Source organism: Acinonyx jubatus, chromosome A1 (assembly GCF_027475565.1).
Source record: "Acinonyx jubatus isolate Ajub_Pintada_27869175 chromosome A1, VMU_Ajub_asm_v1.0, whole genome shotgun sequence".
In the NCBI taxonomy this organism is placed as follows: Eukaryota; Metazoa; Chordata; class Mammalia; order Carnivora; family Felidae; genus Acinonyx; species Acinonyx jubatus.
The window spans coordinates 213,259,556-213,274,419 of record NC_069380.1 but is presented as its reverse complement, the minus strand read 5'-3'; the positions used below and the strand labels follow the sequence as shown (position 1 = coordinate 213,274,419).

At 35.3% G+C, this 14,864-nt stretch overlaps 1 pseudogene; it reads left to right on the top strand.

Annotated features, from left to right (window-relative positions):
* Positions 1-2,206: 2,206 nt before the first annotated feature.
* LOC106984474 (phosphatidylethanolamine-binding protein 1-like) lies at positions 2,207-10,479 on the top strand (annotated as a pseudogene).
* The last annotated feature ends 4,385 nt before the right edge of the window (positions 10,480-14,864 follow it).

The following is a 14,864-nucleotide window of genomic DNA, read 5'->3' as shown; positions in this document are numbered from 1 at the left end:
TCTCTGTTCTTTTTTATTGATGAAAATCTTTTTCCATTGGCTATTATTTATTGATGAAGCGATGGCAATGCTGAAGGAGTAGAAGTAGAAAATATCAGCGAAAGTCAAGGCTGACATCTGTCGAGCTGAATAGCTTCAGTTTAGTTTTAAATAGAGACTTTAGAGGAATCCAGAACGATGAACATACCATTTATGGCATGTTAAGAATTATCTTTCAAACATTAATATGCAATACAAAATGTGAGGAACAGCTTACTAATTATCTAGCTTAAAGGATAATACATTATACAAATTATACACCACTATTTACTTTGTACCATACTCTCATGTTGCATCCACCTTCTCTCTGATACATAGAAGTAATCATGTTGAACTTACCGTTTACTTTCAGACATCATAATTTTACTGTGAGTAAATGTGTCCTTAAATAATACAATATCAGTATCTCATGTTCTATATGTTTGATATGATTTCATCCTGTGAGTAAATTTCTACAAAATGCTTTGTTTGCTTAAACACATGTTGATGGGGTCACTGATGTTTCGTACAGTTCTTTGCTCAATGTTGTATAATAGTTTATTGTATGAATACAATGCAATCCTGAAATCTAGGCTATCCCTAATCTCTGCTTTTGTAAACATTGCTGTGATAAATAATTCAGTCTGTATCTTCTGTGCTTTTTTTTTTTAACAATTTTTCATTGAAATATATACACTGAGGTTGAATTATAATGCATAGGTCACATGAATGCTAAACTTTAATAACTGTTGTAAAACCTCTTACACCAGCCTAGTATAAGATACCATGTAACTACTCGTCTAAAAGTTGTAAGGAGAGGCGCCTGGGTGGCGCAGTCGGTTAAGCGTCCGACTTCAGCCAGGTCACGATCTCGCGGTCCGTGAGTTCGAGCCCCGCGTCGGGCTCTGGGCTGATGGCTTAGAGCCTGGAGCCTGTTTCCGATTCTGTGTCTCCCTCTCTCTCTGCCCCTCCCCCGTTCATGCTCTGTCTCTCTCTGTCCCAAAAATAAATAAACGTTGAAATAAAAAAAAAAAAAGTTGTAAGGAATTCTCAAAAGAAACTTGTAGACCTAATCAGTGAAATTAGGAACGACACATGACATAAGAGCAATGCACAAATATCAATCTGATTCTATATGTTAATAATAAATAATTTAAAATGAAACATTTATACATCCCTCTATATAGAGAGAGAATGAAAACATATACATCAAATGAAATACTTAAGTGTAAACCGAGTAAAATATATACATGGAATGTATATATGAAAATGAAAAAAAGTTAAGAACTTTCATAAGTAATTGAGATGTAGCATATTTATGGGTTGGAAAGCTCAATATTATTAAGATATAACTTCTCCACAAATTGATCTATAGATTTAAGAAAATTTTAATCAAAATCCTGGCAAAATATATTATAAAAATAGACAAGAATATTCCCTAATACACTAGTGAAACAAACTAGAGTTTATAAATAGGCCTATACAATCATAGACAATTAATTTTTGACAAAGTTACAGACATAATTCAATAGAGAAAGTATGGATTTTCTTCAACAAATGGTGTTGGGAAAACTGAACACCAATATGCAATAAAAAAAAGTGCCTTGACTTCATCTTCACAGCTTATAAAAATCCACTGTAAATTGATTATAGCTCTAAATATAAAATGTAAAATAAAAATTTAGAAGAAAACACGCACACACATCTCCATGATGTTGGCTTAGGCAAAGAGTTCTAGAGTTCTTAGACACAGCATCAAAAGCATATTTTTAAAATACAGGGAAAAAAAAAATCTGACAAATTGGATTTAGTCCAAATCTAAAATTTTTGCTCTGTGAAAGACACTGTCAGGAGAATGAAAGAATAAGCTACATATTCAGAGACAACTGCATACCCAGCAAAGGACACACGTACAGAATATGTGAAGGCCTGCCAAAATCAAACCGAGAACACATGCAATCCAAGTTTTCAAGTGGGTAGGTTCCTTGAGCATATACTTCACCAAGAAGATAGATAGCTGGCAAATGAGAACAAGGATCTATCATTATCATCAAAGAAGTTCAAATGAAAACCACAGTAAGACACCACTAGTGATCCCGGGCCTCACAGGGTCGGTTTGCAGACCGGAAGGAGTCAGTGCCCCTGGCCCGGGCCCAGCCTCCAGCTGTCCTTCCAACTTCGCCCAGTGATGCCAATGGACCTCAGCAAGTGGTCCTGGCCTGTGACCTGCAGGAAGTGGGAGAGTGGCCACAGCATCCGCTGCAGGTCAAAATCTTCGGAGCACAGGTGGATGGAGCTAGGCAAAGTGCTGACGCCCACCCAGGTTAAGAACCAGCCCACCGGTCTTGCATGGGATGGCCTCGATCCAGGTGAACTGCATACCTAAGTGGTGACAGATCCCGATGCTCCCAGCAGGAAGGACCCCCAAAACGGAACGGCACCATTTTCTGCTGGTCAGCCTGAAAGGCAGTTACATCAGCGGTGGCACAATCCTTCTGATTACCTCGCCTCTGGGCCTCCCAAGGCCACAGGCCTTCCCCACTAGGTCCGGCTGGTTTTCAAATACAATGGGCCACTGGCTTGTGAGAAGCCCATTCTCAGCAACCAATCTGGGGACGGCCGTGGTGAATTCAAAGTGGCATCCTTCTGCAAAAAGGAGCTGGGACCCCCGGTGGCCGGCACGTGTTATCAGGAAGAATGGGATGACCAACTGCCCAAATTCTGTAAGCAGCTGCCTGGGAAGTCGGGAAATGCTAGAAGACAGAAACCATCCCAGAGGTCTGGAGCGGTGTTCTCAAGTTCAGGGATGCATGTAGATTCCTCTGCTTCTCCTTTCCCATTCTCACAGATGAGGCCAGAGCAATCAGGTAGTGGTTTAAGGTAGCTTTTCCATCTGCCTATCCTTTATAATTGAGAGGGTCACACCCCGGTTTATGTTTGATCACATTTGAATTCCCCTTGCAGCGGGGGGAGGATGCATTTTGGTACTAGCAACCCAGAATTTAAAGAAGAAAACATTCAGGTAAAAAGAGTAGGCCTACAGTAGGCCAAAGAATCTCTAAGGGAGGTTTACATAAAAAGAGTTTTGTTTCTTCTTCTTCCATTGTGAACTGGAGTCCCAAATTGTGCATGACAGCACTTCTGGGTGGTTTTTTTACAGCCAGCTCTCTCACTAAGACAGCCAGAGTTTGACGTGTCCCCAGTGTGATGATGTGCCTTGGGCTGCTTACTAGGGTCAGTGTCCTGCTCTGGCTCCTTTAAAGAGCAGTACTGGAAAAAACAATAGGGACAGTCACTTTGCTGTCAAGACCCTGCCATCGAGATGAGTTGCAGGGCTGGGTGAGTGAGGGTCAGAAATCTCTAAGTCTGTGCCTCTTAAACTGGTCACTCCATCTGTGTAAGAAAAGATGATTGGGAGTTGTGGAATGTTGTATTAATTCTGCTGTTTGCTTATAGTTGAATACAAATAAAAACATTATGTGAGGAAGAAAAAAACAATAAGACAGCATTGTATGCCTGTTAGAATGAGTAAAATTAAAAATAAACTGATAATACCAAATCCTACCAACATGTGAAGCAACTAGAACTCTCCTATGTTTTCAGGAGGAATGAAAAATGGTACAGCCACTTTGAAAAAAAAATTGGTAATTCCTTGTAAAGTTAAAGATACATTAGCATATAATCAGCAATCTCTCCCTAGCTATTTTCCCTAGAGAAATCAAAATTCATGTTCACACTAAAATGTATACACAAATATTCATAGGAGTTTTACCCATAATCGCCAAGCAGTGGAAATAGCCCGAATGTTCTGTAATGAATTTATTGCCATTAGGTGAATTAATTATACAAAATATGGCATATTCATACAATAGAATGATAGTTAGCAATAAGTAATAGACTATAAATACAGGCAACAACTTGAATGAATCACAAAATAATTGTTTAGACTGAAAGAAACCAAACTTACCAAGGTTATGTGAGGCGTCATTACATTTATAAGAGATTCTGAAAAATTACAAAACCATGGGATCAGAGAACATACCAATATTATAAAAATGGAAACAAAAACTTGACTTCATGTAAATTTAAAGATTAAATTTAAAAAGAAAGCAAGTTAAATAGAAAAGAATCTCTGAGATCATATTATGCTTTGTACGGAATGATTTTGTTAAATGCCATTTCCACCACACCACAATTTCTGTGAAATGTTTACTGCAATTTTCCTTCAAGAAAACTACCTATTTGCTTGTTTGTTATTCTCTTTTTGCCTGTTGCATCCCTAGGAAAAGTATATACATGTAAATATATACTTGCCACCATTTTGGACACTTTGACTCATATATTTGGTTAACATTGTCTTTCTCATGCACCTTCGTCCTCTTTTCATCTTGTACTATTAAACTGTAGCTATGACAAATAGTCAAGTTGAGTTTAGTGCCGAATAAATACAGGAATAATGAATGAATAAAAAGTAGATCAAACATTTGAATTATATAAAACTACAATTGACACCGACACCCTAAATAATGTTTATACATTTCAGCCAGAGAACTTTCCTCACTTTATTGTCACTGTATTTATTGATGATATAACATCATATCACAATTATTTTCTTACAGATTCAGAAATTAAATTTAATAATTGTCAATATTTCCATGTATATTTTCTCTTTCTCTCTCTCCCCCATAACTCTATAAGGTGTCTATATAATGTGAGTATATTGTACAATATGACTATATGTGGGTTGTGTGTATGTATACATATACATGTAGGAGCTCCTGGGAGGCTCAGTCGGTTAAACCTCCGACTTCGGCTCAGGTCATGATCTCTCACGGTTCATGGCTTTGAGCCCACGTCAGGCTCTGTGCTGACAGCTCAGAGCCTGGAGTCTGCTTCATATTCTGTGTCTCCCTCTCTCTCTGCCCCTCCCCTGCTCACACTCTGTCTCTCAAAAATAAATAAAACGTTAAAAAAATAAAAATAAATAAAAAATAAAAATGTACTTTACATAGAGTAGATGTTTATTTTTATATTCACTTTGCATATACACACATATACATTTTTTTTAAATTGGAAATGTATAGGTTGGTTTCTCGCTTTTATGCTCTTTCTAATTTGCAAACTCTCATAAACAATATCATTCTCATATATTGGTTATATTTAAAGTTCACTTAATTGCATTGTGTTCAATTATAAAATGATTTATTTGAGCATGCAGGCTTTTTCTATTTTTTCTGTTACATTATTTTATAACTTCTGTAATGTGTTTAATTACTAAATGTCCCTTTGATTCACGGTCTATTTTTGTGGGTTTGTATAGAATTAGAATATGCCACTATTAGAGTTGTGTTTTGTTTGTTTGTTTGTTTTGTTTTGTAAGTCGGACCCATGCCCAGTGTGGGGCTTGAACTTAGAATCCTGAGATCAAGAGTCCCATGCTCTGCTGATTGATCCGCCACTAGCCCCTGAAATATGCCACTATTAGACTTAAGTATCAGCTATTTCTTTTGTTTACCTTTACCTCAGACTTTTGATAAACGGTGTTAAAAAATTAATTCAAATCATTTATCTGTTCAATTAATCCCTTTCCATATTGAAGTACAACTTTGAAAATTAATAGGAAGAAACTTTTTGCTTTGGCATAGCTCTAGGGAGTCATATTAATCGTATTTATATTCAAATTCACGTGGCTGAAATTATAAGTGATTTGATTTTTAGTACTAGAATCTTTGTGGTTGAATCATATTAAAATAGTGTAAAAACATTCTCTAAATATTTTGATAAATTGACATAAATGTAAATAGAATTTTAACTGCTATCCCTGATTTCCACATTATAGAAAAAAGACTGATTAATAATATAAGAAGCTATAAATAGCTTCTTTAAATATACTTCTGCCCAATATTAGCTGCCCAATATCCAAGAAACAAAATACACAATTGGTTAGAAATAACACATATATAATAATTTTATTATTTTAGTTTTATTTTATTTTATTTTTTACAAATGTAATAATTTTAAAATTATCATTCACATAGGGGTGCCTGGGTGGCTCCCACTATTAAGCATCTGAGCCCTGATTTCCGCTCAGGTCATGATCTCATGTTTTGTGGGATCAAATCCTAGAGCTCTGTGCTAAAAGCACAGAACGTGCTTGAGATTCTCTCTCTCCGTCTCTCTGCCCCTCCCCAACTTGCCTGCGTGTGTGCATGCACTTGCTCTCTCTCTCAAAATAAATAGATAAACTTAAATATATATATATATATGTATATATATATATACATATATATATATATATATATATATCATTCAAATAAATGATTTAAAAATCATTTATGGCCCATGTTTTGACCACCTCTGAAATTATTTCCTTAAAATATATAAGAAAAAAATCTTTGTTCCCATAATAGTTACCTCATTAAAAAAATCTGGCTGGACTTCCCATTGGATTGTCACATGATTTAATATTATTATACAAAATATAAAAACAAAAACAAAATAAAACATGAAGAAGAAGCTATTCATAAAAGTTGTTCTTGCAGAAACATCGTGCGTGTCTTGAGCTGTCTTTTTTAATTCTGTTCCTCCCTCAGTCTTTCTTCCATAATTCATTTGGATTTAGTAGGAGACAAAAATGTAGAATATAGACAGTAACCTTGGATTACTTGTTTTATTTTACATTTCTTAATGAATACGGTTTTCTATTGATAATCATAACAAAAAAAATAAGTGTTTTCGTTTTTCTACTAAAGGATAATCGTTTTGTTGATGTTTACTATCTGAGATAACTAAACAACCCGGTCCCCTTTTATCTTCCTCCTCCTCCTCTCTCTACTTCACGATCATCACCATCATTATTATTATTTTCATAATAATGGAACAGTTTCTTAACTAATACTAAAGTTCATAAATGTACTCCCCACTAGGAGTCAGGTTCATATACTATAATATTCAAAAATTCATATCTTTAAATGCTGAGTAAGTAAAATTAAGAAAGTATGGTTACTAGTTCCTCTATTAGGCGTTAGTGTGTTTAGGACTAGATCATAAACAGCATCTATCTGCATAATTTGTGAAATATTAATAAAACCAATAAATAAGATGAAATATCTACAACTTTGTATTTGAATTTGAGAATAAACTTACAGTAATCTACTTTTACTTTTAATGAAACAAAAGAGCAGAGCGATTAGGACATTTGTTCGAGCGAGCATAAGAAATAGTTAATTCTGGAATTCTGGGTCTCTGCTTCTTTTACTGAGTCTGCCAAAGAGAATTTCCAGTTCTAAAGAGCTGATATTTTAGTGTAACTTGTGTATGCCACGGATGAAACCCGTTCATTGGTTGAGTGACTGAATTCTGTTTCGCTCAAGGGAGTGCATTCCCACCAGCTCAGGTGGTCAAAGAACACAGATGAACTGCATTTGTCCAGACTGAGGCTTCTAAAGCTTTCTGCACTCTTTTTTCCCCTTCTCCAAATTATTTCGTTAAGGCTCATGAACTTTATGCCTTAACAGATATTTGGGGCAAAGAACTAGACAAAAGAATTAAGATAATTTGAGAAAACTAGAGATTTTTAATTATCAAAACATCTGAAACAATTTTTCCAATTTAATTTTTATTGTCCTGTTTTAATGGGATGATAAAAAGAAAATATGTTGTTGTTTTTAATGCTTATTTATTTTTGAGAGGGAGAAAGAACATGAGCAGAGGAGGAGCAGAGAGAGAGAGAGGGAGACACAGAATCGGAAGCAGGCTCCAGGCTCTGAGCTGTCAGCACAGAGCCTGACGCTGGGCTCAAACTCATGAACTGTGAGATCATGACCAAACCAAAGTCGGATGTTTAACTGACTGGACCACCAAGGCGACCCATACATTGGTATTCTTTACTGGCCATTAGTGTAATCTCTATTATGAATAAGTGTTGAGGAGATACAAAGTATCTAGTATGTTTTTGCCTCCAAGTAAGTTAAAATCTTAAAAGAAAGATTTTTTTTAATGGTCTCAAAAAAGAAACTATACAGGTTGCTATGCAGGCAACCACTGTCATAAAAATTGAAGATTAGAGATATGAGTAACTGGGTTTATCCAATCAACAAATAAGTTGAAAGTCTTAATATATATGTGATCTTCTCAAAAGTGATATAACAAATGAATGTTTATTAAATATGTAATTAAGCATTACAGTAATTTTTCCACTTTTTTATATTTCCATTTAAAATAAACACTAATTAGACATTCCTAACATGTTGATATTTAGATTAAAATACCTCCTAATAAAATAGATATGATTTTTATGCAAGATTTTTTTCATAGAGAAAGCACATAAATTTCACTCTGTTATGAAGCAAACCTTTATTTTTTGGTATTTAAGTAATGATAGTGGCTACAGTTTATTGACTTGTAGTAACATGTTTTCTAAACTAAGCACATTACATATGTTTTCTCGGTAAAACCTTAGAATACGTATCTCTTTGGATTGAGAACGCTGAGTCTGAGATTATATAATTCACTCAAGGTCAAGAGTTTGGTAGTTTACATTCAGGTTTGTATAACCTCAAGACTTATCCTTGAAATGATGTTATATGCCTTTCACATACATTGACATTTTCTAAGAGAAATTATTTCATTACTGTAGGATTATACTATGCTCGAAATCATACATAATTTTGAAAGGTAGAATGATACTTTAAAAATCTTTATATCAAATCAGGAAATCTATCAAAAAGTTAAAATGAAATATTACTCTATTCCTTCCATGTTACATTCCTGGAGATGTTGTGTCTAATGATGCTAGACAAGATTATAAATTATATTACAAAGATTGACTAAGGCTCTCCAATCATTCATTGTCTTAGAGCATTTGCTTGACTGTAGATAAGATCTTTTGAGTAACAAGACTTACTGTGTTATTATATAGATATATGAAGCTCCACATTACCATACAGAATAAGGCAGATGGCAGATGTTTCCAGTTATGCATGATGATATTAACATGACAAAATCCATATCAACCCTGCAGCTCATCTAAAATTCCATTACCTCATTATTGATTAATTCCTTCGACTTTAAATTTACTTGAGATGTACTTGACATATGTGTCTACTTTGTCTATTTATCCCAGAATGTTCTACCTGTCAAAATGAAGGAATCTGATGGTCTTCTTTCAATGAGGAGAAAATTAACATTAGCACATTTGCCCTTGATAAAACAACACACACAAACTAAAGTCTTAGTCATCCTAATACAGACACGTTACACACACAATAATTATGCATGTAATTATTTTCCCATGACTCAAATTATGGAAATCTTTAAATTCTACAAAGGTGCTTAGTGCCCTTTTTCTATTTTCCCTTTTATAGTTTTGGCCCAGCCAAAAAGCTATAAGGAGTAAGAATCCCTGTGCCTTAAATATTGTAAGCATTTTGGAAATCCCCAAGGGGGGGGGGGGAATGAAATATTTGTGGCCATTAGTGTAATCTCTATTACACTAATCTCTATCACACTGTTTCTTTGTAACAGTATTATATGGCATGGCAATACTACTTTGATTTTTAGTTTATTATTTGAAAGAATAAAATTATACATACATTTGATTACAAAATTGTAAGATTTACCTAGGTGAATATACACCTTGTAAGTGCCACGTATTATATTGTGCATGCATCTACTGAAGTATTTTTAAATATATTTTTGGTTATTTATTGTCATAACTTAATAAGTGGTCAAATGCTAAGTGATTGAAGAAGTCTATTGGGCAAGTGTTTATTTACAAAAAAAATATTTTTTTTGAAGGATGGAGAAAGCTTCAAAAGTAATAAGGAATTTTTAATGTACTTGGAAAGACACAAATTAATCAGATAGTTGAAGGTGAGGAACTAGAATGTCTCAGCAAGGTGAATTATTCATTTAAAGTGTGATGTTCAGAAAAGAATATAAAGCATGATCAATGGGAGATGTATGAGCCACTGTTCCCGGAGAAGAAATTTTTACTTGGCTTGAGTCGGCATACCACATAGAATTAGAAAGAAGAGCAGTAAGTTAGTTTGGCGGCTATGGAAACAAAATAATATATTCAGTCGGCATTTGCTGGATGCTTCCTTTCTCAGCACATTTCTTATTCTTTTAATGCTTCAGCTAATTGAATTCTTTTTTTCCTAATTTTTTTTTTTTTGTAATCTACATCCACAGTAGTTAGCATATAGTGCAACAAGGATTTCAGGGGTAGAGTCCTGAAATCAGCTAACTGAATTCGTAGAGCAGCCCTTTGCAAAATATCCCCCATTTCACAAGGCGGAAGTACAGACAACCGCCATTACCCACAGCACACCCACTGCTATGGCTCTCATCCGCCGCCACCACAACCGCGGCGGCTGCTACTACCACGGACACACCCACAACTACACTATTCAACCCTGTTACCACTGTGACCTCCACTACCACCCCTGCTCGCGGTGACCACTGTTACCACTCTAACCTAAGCCATCATCAGCTCTTCATTTAATTACAACAACCTTTTCCTCGTTGGTCCTCTGCTGCTACTGAGACACTCCGGCAGGTCTATTTTCCATACGGAAGTCAGAGAAACCTTTTAAAATATAAATCTGACCATATAACTTCCTTGTTCCAAAATCCTGTCTTCCCTTTCTATTGCTGATTCTTGTAACAGCAATCCAAAGTCGTCACCATGCCACAGCAGTCTGTAGGATCTAGCTTTGGCTCACCTTTCTAGAAGTAAAACCTATAATCTCCTGCTTCCTTTATTTCAAATAATTTGGCTTTTCTGCTTCTTCTCAAATACACAAAGCTCACTTACCTCTGGAACTTTTTAGGTGATTTTGTTTCTGCTTAGAATAATTTCTCCTCAATTTTCCGTGGCTCATTTTCTCAACTTATCCAGTCAAAAGACTAACTTTTGACAAAATTCTTCCCCAAACAAGTACTAAACTGGTGCCATCGTATTAGAACGCATCGCTTCCCTTCCCCTTAATCCTTGACCTGTTTTAGTTTGCTTCAAAGCACTTATAATACCATGATTTGAATAATTGCATTATGAGTTACTACTGTGCACCAGGCAGCATTTTAGGCGCTGGAAGTAAAGCAATGAACAAATGAGCTAAATATCAAAGCAAAAGGAAAACATAAAATTCCTCCTTTGTGAAACATACATGTAATCTCCAAGAGAGAACAATAAACAGAAAAAATGTAAAATTTATGTTGGATTAGAAATGAAATTATTTTTTGTCTATGTCATTAGAATATAAACTCCATGAAGGCAATTAACATACATGATTTTCAATGGAAATGTCAAGTTTTCTTGGACTTACTAGTCACTGGGGCCAGATCACAGAGTTGTCTGCATGATGTATTATTTGAGTCCATTTGGTTGACTTTGTCCACTTTGCAGGCCACTGGAAAGTGTCCAACTTTTGAGTCACTTAGGAAACGGATCAGAGCAGCATATCCCAGTGCGATTTGTATTGTTTCCAATATCCAAAGGAGTCCATCAGGCAGTAAACTTTCAAATTTTGATTTGATTTTATTTCATTTTACATTTTATTTTATTTTTTTTCTTTTCATTTCATTTGGGTGTAATCGACATACAAAATGTTTTGCATATTTAATGTATACATCTCGATGAGCTTGAGGACAAGTATGCACCTATGAAAATGTCATCATATGCAATGTCCAAAATTTATCCATCCCCTCTGGAAGTTTTATCTTATCCTTTTTTTTTTTTTCTGATAAGAACATGCAGTGTAAGATCTACCCTCAATAAATGGTTAAGTGTACAAGGTAGTAATGTCAACTGTATGCACTATGCTGTACAGTGGATCTTTATGACTTAGTTATCTTGCATCAGTAAAACCGCACAGTCTTTGATCAGCACCTCCTCGCTTCTTTCTTGTCCCAGACCCTGGTAACCACCATTCTACTCTCTGCTTCTGCAAGTTTGACTATGTTAGATTCCTGATACCAGTGATTATCATGCACTATTTGTTCTTCTGTGTCTGGAATATTTCCCTTAGCATAATGTCTTCCAAGTTCATCCATGTTGTAGTTAACGGTAGGAACACTATTCTTATTTTTTTAGGGATAAGGACTATGAGAAGCCATCAATTACTTTTCATTGGGAGAGGATATCCTAAAAAGCTCCATTGCTTGAACACCAAGAAACTCATCAGTGTAGTGTATTTGTCATTTTCTGTCATATATAAATTTTACCAAAATATAATGTGTCTGCTACTTCTCATTCTCATTTTCTTATTAGCTAGATGCAATCATAGTAATACATCATCATGGTATCCCATCAAATGAAAAAAATCAAAAAATCAAGAACAAAACATTACGTCCTGGCAGACAAAACTTGCACAGTGCCTTAGAATCTATATGTAAGAATATATTTAAGTTATTGTAGACAAAACTGGCACAGTGCTTTAGAATCTTTATGCTTCTGTGATTAGATATCAAAAAGTCTTTTGCCATTCAAAGCAAATTATTTTTAGTGTTTTGATTATTTGTGTGTTGAAAAAAAACAGACGTCTAGCTCAATAGCTATATACCAGGTGCCAGGTATATTTGTTCAAGTTAAGCATACTCACACATACCTTTTCTCAAATATATTTGGAGGTGCAGCTAAATATGTTTATGAAAATTCATTGAAAACATCTCAATGTATCCGTCTTTTGAAAAGCAAACACAAGTAAAAGTAAACGGCACGCATTTTTCACATCCTTGATGGTTGGCGCTCATCTCTACAATTTTCTGAGAAATGCAGTAGGAGTTTTGATTTACTACTTTGACAGAAAGAGAGAGATCCCAGGGCTCTTGACTCTTCCTAACCAGGAATTGGGAATAAAATGTGGGGCTTCTGTCTGTTGCTGAGCACATAATTCAGGAACTGTGTAAATAACTGCAAACAATGTTCATGATCCAGGTGGATGCCCCTTGAATTGGACATAATCAAAACTTAAATTAAATGTCTAGACCCTAGTCAGCTTCTGTGTTGACTGATTAACAGTGGCATGCTTGGTCCCCTTATATTTGTGTTAACTAAAGAGGGTTTCTAATAATGAATGACCTCTTAAAATAGTTCCCAGTCTCCTGGAATAATTATTCTAACAATTTGCCATAGATTTCTTTGAGAAAGGGTAGGAGGAAGGTTTACAGCATATATCTCTAATGCTTCATAGGGTTTTTTTTTTTTCTAAGAAAAATAGCCTTGCATTCATTCAAGAAGCTTAAGGACTGTGTAATAATTTAAATCTGAGATGTAGGCGAGAGCCCATAATGAATGTCCGAGTACTGCTTCACCATGCCTGAAACCTCCTTTTCAATTACACGTCCGGTATACAGTAGGACCTTAGCAGGAGCTTCGTTTGGAGAATCTGTGATCAACTTCTTGATCAAACTCTTTTGAATGTATTCTTTTGTCATTTCAAACTCATTTAGCTTTTGTTTACTCTGTAGCAGAGATTTCGGTCAACCATGTGAACAAACATTTACAATTATAATAATGTATGAGCTAACACAAGGGTCAGCAAAGTACAGCTTATAGTTCAAACCCAACACACTACCGATTTTTGTGAATACATTGTTATTGGCATACAGTTGTGTCTATTCACTGATGTATTAACTATGGCTACCTTAACGCAATGGCAAAGTTGTGTCGTCATGACAGAAATAACGTGGTCTGTAAGGTTTAAAATGTTTAGTATCTGACCTTTTGCAAAGAGAGTTTATCCACCACTTAACTAGTGCATTGAGTTCAGAATCTCTGGCATGTATATGCGTATTAATTCTCATACTATGTTTTTAAAGACCTAAAAACATCAGAATCCAACTCCACATACCTTCTCTACATTTTAGGTAATACCTTCTAGCAAAATCTTGACACTATTCTGCTATGAAACTTTATTCCTGGTCTTATCCAACCTCACCTACTCCCAAACAAACAGGAATTGACTTGAGTATAAAATTGGAGGCAATGAAGTGAGGTCAGGGTGAAGGTTGAAAAATATCTTTATCCCCAACAAGGCACCTGCCTAAAACAGGTTATTGTAAGATCTTTAATCAAAATAGAAATAGACACATAAAAGAAAGGAAGAGTAACTCTTGCTGGCAAAGGAAATTAAGTAGGGTTTGGAAAGCTGCTATCTTCTGAATGACCTATACCTCCCATATGGCTCCATTGTAATTCTCAGGGTCTCACACCTTAACAAGAATTCCCTGAATTTCAAATAAAAGACCCAGTGAAGCTGATGATTCAAATGACATTACAATTCTGCAGTCTTTGAATTTGATTCTTGGTTACTTTAGTTCTGCAGTGACTTAGAGATAAATTCTTTCAGCACAGCCATAGACAACTATTTATCTAACCATTCCCCAAGTTGAGAAATTGAGAGAGTCATTATTTTTCTATAAGGCTGCCGTAAGATTAGAAGCAAGCAGCCTATCCTATATCCCTTATATTCCTCATGCTAGCATCATCTCACTAGACACACTAAGTATAGGTAGATCATATCAGTAACCATGGCTGAAAATTTAAATAACTCTTTTGTTACTACCTGGCAGACATTGCTAGTCTTATTTTTCAATATCAGGTGGATCCTTCCTGACTGGTAATCCAATAAGGCCAAATAACCATGCGTAAGGCTTCATTTCCTTGAGGTTCTATTGCCTGTAACTACATTTGTCATCAATTTCTGATATAGTCAGGATTCTTATGTGAAAAAAAGGAAGAAGAAAAAGAAAAAAGGAAAGAATCTACTCAATTGAAGTCTAAATGGAATTTACTGAAAGGTATTTGGATCTTTGAGTGGGTCGTGAAGTCAGGCATAGGT